Here is a 4,815-nt window from a genome sequence, read left to right as displayed (position 1 = left end):
AGGGTCAGGGAAAAGAGGAAGACCCCCAGTGAGATGGATTGGCAAAGTGGCAGCATCAATGGGCTCAAGCGTGGCAACAATAGTGAGGTTGGCCCAGGATCAGGCAGTCTTTCGTTCTGTTGTACATAGGGTCGCTATGAATCGATACCAACTCAATGGCACCTAACAACAACAACAGATCTGTGTTGGAAGAAGTGCAACAGGGTATAGGAATCCAATTGATTGTTGTTTGTTGATCTTGTACCTTACAACTTTTCTCAATTCTTCTATTAGCTTGAGAACTTTTCTTGTGGAATCATTGGGATTTTTTCTAAAAAGAATCATATCCTCTACAAATAGCAAAAAGTTGTTTTTTATTTCCCAAACTGGATGGTTTTACTTATTTTTCATGTCTTATTTCTCTGGCTAGAGCTTCTAAAGAAATATGAATAGAAATAGTGAGAATGGGCACGTTTTTCTTTTTCCCAATTTTAGGGGTAGAGCTCTGTCTTTCTCCAGTAAGTATAATGTTGGCTGTTGGCTTTTCATGTTCGTACTAAATCATACTGAGGAACCCATTATATTTTAAAGTCATGTTTTGAACTATAAATTTAGACAATCTATAATATCCCACAAGAATAAAACTCTGGCAACAAACACATGAACATATTTTTGTAAAAGTTTGTGCAAAAGGCAATAAAATTTCACAATTTCAATGAACTCCTAGGTAAGTGTGGAAGTCTATACTTAATTACCATAAAAAGAAAATTAGACTTGAGCTTCCTGACTGTTAATAGATTGTGCTTCCTAAATAAAAACTAGCTGTTGAAAAGCAGTTTAGCTCATCTCTGATTCCTTCGTCAATCTTCTTTAAACTTGGATTGACTTGGATAGCTATACTTGTTGAGAATGTTGTACATTTCTATCTCCTTTTAAATAAGGGAACTATGCCAATAATTAAATAGCATTTGAAAATTAATTATAAATAAACTTTCACAATGGGGAGACTTGGTTTTTATTTATCATATTCTTTCATCCCATGACTAGACTATAATTTATTTAAGTAAACATCCCCTGTTATATAGTCAGGGATCTTTGTTTTTTTAATGTTACAAATCACACTGCACTAAATATCCTGACACATAAAATTTTGCATGATTCTCTAATTACTTCCTTAGGATAAAATCCTGGAAGTGTTCTTTCTTCAAAGAGTATAAAGATATTTAAGGCTTTGATAGGTGTTGCCAAAATGCCGTAGGGAAAGTTTGTACATATGTAGACTTCTAGCAGCCATGTATTAGATGCCCATTTTATCATACTCTTGCCAACACTAGCGATCATAATTCTTTCCTGTCTCTGAGAGTCTGATATGTGAAAAATGGTGTCACTTTTTTTGCCTGTTCAACTTTTTACAGGTGTATACAACTCATCAACAGCAATTACAATAATCAGCTGTGCAACCCTCGGCTTAAACGGTGTTATTATTTTTCATCACCATTAACCTCCCCTTCTTCCATCCCTCCCACCTCTGCTAACCTCTAATCAACTTTGATCTCTATACATTTGCCTTTTCTTGTCTTGCTGTATTAGAGAGATCGTGTAATATTTGTTCATTAGTGGCTGACTTATTTCACTCAGCATAATGTCTTCCATCCATACTGTAGTATTTCTCCTACTGGCTGAGCAGTATTCCATTGTATGTATATATTCCATTTGTTTATTCATTCATCTGTTGGTGGGCATTTAGGTTGTTTCCACCTTTAGGCTACTTTGGATAGAACTACAATGAACCTTGGCGTACAAGACTCTGTGTGAGTCTCTGCTTTCAAGTCTTTGGGGAATATCCCTAGGAGTGGCGTTGCTAAATCATATAGGAGTCCTGGTTTGGCAATGTAGGATAAGCACTGGACCACAAAGTTGGTTCAAACCCACCTTGGAAACCCTATGAGTTGGTCACTATCAGTTGGAATCAATTTGACAGCACTTAGCAGTAATGATAATTCTATTTTTACTTTTTGAGGGACCATCATACTGTTTTCTACACTGATTGACCCTTTTTGCATTCCCACTGGCAATGAGTGAGAGTCCCAACTTCCCCACAACCTCTCCAACATTTGTTATTTTCTGTTTTTTGTTGTTATTAGCGTGCTTGGTGGTTTTTATCTTAGCTATCCTAGTGGAAATGAAAATATAATTCATTGTGATTTTGATTTGCATTTCTCTGGTGGCTAATAACACTGAGCATCTTAGGTGTTTGTCATTGTTGTTACGTTCCATCAGCTCAGTTCCAACTCACAGAGACCCCATATAGGGTTTCTGAGGCTGCAAATGTTTGCAGCATCAGAAAGCCTCATCATTCTTCTGGTAGCAGCTGTTGAGCTCAAACTGTCAACTTGTAGTTCATAGTCCAGTGCTTATCCAGCAGAGCCACTGTGCTCCTGTGTTTGGTGGTCATTTAATTAATATCCTTTTTGGTGAAATGTCTATTCAAGGCCTGTGCCCGTATTATAATTGGGCTGTCTTTTTCTTATTAGGTTGTGGAATTTTTGTATATATTTTGTCTATTTGATTCTTATCTGATAAATGGCTATTTGGTTCTTATCAGGTCCATTGCAAGAATGTTTTCTCCCAGTTAGTAGCTTACCTTTTTACTTTTTGAGAAAAGTCTTTTGACAAGCAAAAAATTTTTCATTTTAAAGAGATCTTATTTTCTTATGTTGTTTTTTGCTACTTGTGCTTTTGTTATTATTATATTAGGCAATGCATTGCTAAAAGCATGACCCAAGCACATGGATCCTGCATTTTCTCCTAAGGATACATGGTTTTAGTTTGTACATTTAGTTCCTTAATCCATTTTGAATTTGTTTTTGTGTATGGTGTGAGGTGTGAATTCTAATTTCTTTTTCTGTGTGTTAAAATCCAGATTTCCTAACAACTCTTAAAGAGACTCTTCTTTCCCCATCCAATGGACACAGTACCCTTGTCAAAAATCCACTGACCATCTAGGTGAGGGTTTACTTCTGAACCCTTTATTCTATTCCATTGGTCTATATGTCTAGTGTTATACTGGTTCAGGGTTCTTTTGATTACTGTAGCTGCATGGTGGTGGTTATGTGCCACCATGTCAGTTACGACTCATAGCAACCCTGTACAGGGTTTCTGAGTCTATAAATATTGACAGTAGCAGAAAGCCTCCTCTTTCTCCTGTGGAACGAGTAGCAGATTTTAAATACTGACCTTGTGGTTAGCAGCTCAGCTTATAATCAATCCATCGTGCTACCAAGGTTCCTTACTGTAGTCGAATTGTTGTTGTTGTTGTTGTTGTTGTTAAGTGCCATCAAGTAAGTTCTAACCCATAGACCTTCCCTGTACAGGGATGCTTTAAAATCAGGAGATGTGAGTCATCCTACTTTGTTCTCTGTCAACCTTGCTTTAGCTATTCAGGTCCTCTTATCATTACACATATAGTTGAGAATTGCTTTTTCTGCAGTTCTAAAGACATTGCTATACTTTTGGTTGGAACTGCATTGAATCTTGTCTTAGTTAACCAGTGTTGCTATAACTAAGACATGCCACAAGTGGATAGCTTTAGCAAACAAAAATTTATTCCCTCACAGTTGAGAAGGCTAGAAGTCCAAATTCAAAGTACTGGTCTGAGGAAAAGTCCTTCAGCATCTGTAGGCCCAGGATCCTTTGGAGATCTCCATATGTGTTGACATCAATCATTCCCTAGATCTAGAAGCTTCACAGTGCAAGGGACCCTAGTTCCAAAGGACACAATCTACTCCTGGTTCTTCTTTCTTGGTTGTAATGGGTCCTCTTTCACGGTCCACATCTCTCTCCTTTTATCTTTATAAAAGGTATTGCATGCCATGCCCTTGGGATTCTCCTGTACATTGGATCAGGGTCATGGTGGGATTCAGGGTGATGTTTTTGTTGTTGTTAAGTGCCCTTGAGTTGGTGCTGATTCATAGCAATCCTGTATATGGTTTACAAGGAACAGCTGGTAGATTTGAATTGCTTACCTGTGGTTCAAAGTCCAGAGCTGTTCCTACAGTGCCACACTTGTAGTCCTTACCATTAATCTTCTTAGTGGTTTATCACATCATATCACACCATGAAGTCCATCACATAACTGCCAAACCACTGGGAATCACGATGTAGCCAAGATGTCACATATTTTGGGAGGAAGGATACAATTCAATCCATGGCAAATCTATAGGTCACTTTGAGTAGTATAGACATCTTAACAATACTAAGTCTTAAAATCCACGAATGGATTCCTGGTGTGGCACTGTTGGATAAGCACTGGACTGTGAACCACAAGGTCAGCAGTTCAAACCCACCAGTCACTCCTTGGAAACACTATACAGGATCACTATGAGTCAGAACCAACTCAATGGCACTTAGTAACAACAATCTAAGAATGGCTCTGTAGGATAAGCACTGGACTGCTAAGTATAAGTTTGGCGGTTCAAACCTACCAGCTGCTCCTCAGAAGCACTGTAAGGGTCATTATGACAGAAAAACTATAGAAACAATCAACAGGACAAGAAGCTGGTTCTTTGAAAGAATTAACACAATCGACAGACCATTGGCAAACCTAACAAAAGAAAAGAGGGAGCAGATAAAAATAACATACATTAGAAACCACATGGGCGATGTCACAATGGAAGCAAAGGAAATCAAAAGGATAATAACAGAATACTATGAAGAGTTATACTCCAACAAATTTGAAAACTTACAAGAGATGGATACATTTTTAGATAAACACGACCTACCAAAACTTACACAAAGTGAAGTAGAAAACCTGAACAGACCAATAATAAAAGAAGA

The sequence above is a fragment of the Chrysochloris asiatica genome, unplaced genomic scaffold (assembly GCF_000296735.1).
Source record: "Chrysochloris asiatica unplaced genomic scaffold, ChrAsi1.0 scaffold00172, whole genome shotgun sequence".
In the NCBI taxonomy this organism is placed as follows: Eukaryota; Metazoa; Chordata; class Mammalia; order Afrosoricida; family Chrysochloridae; genus Chrysochloris; species Chrysochloris asiatica.
This window is presented reverse-complemented; position numbering follows the sequence as displayed.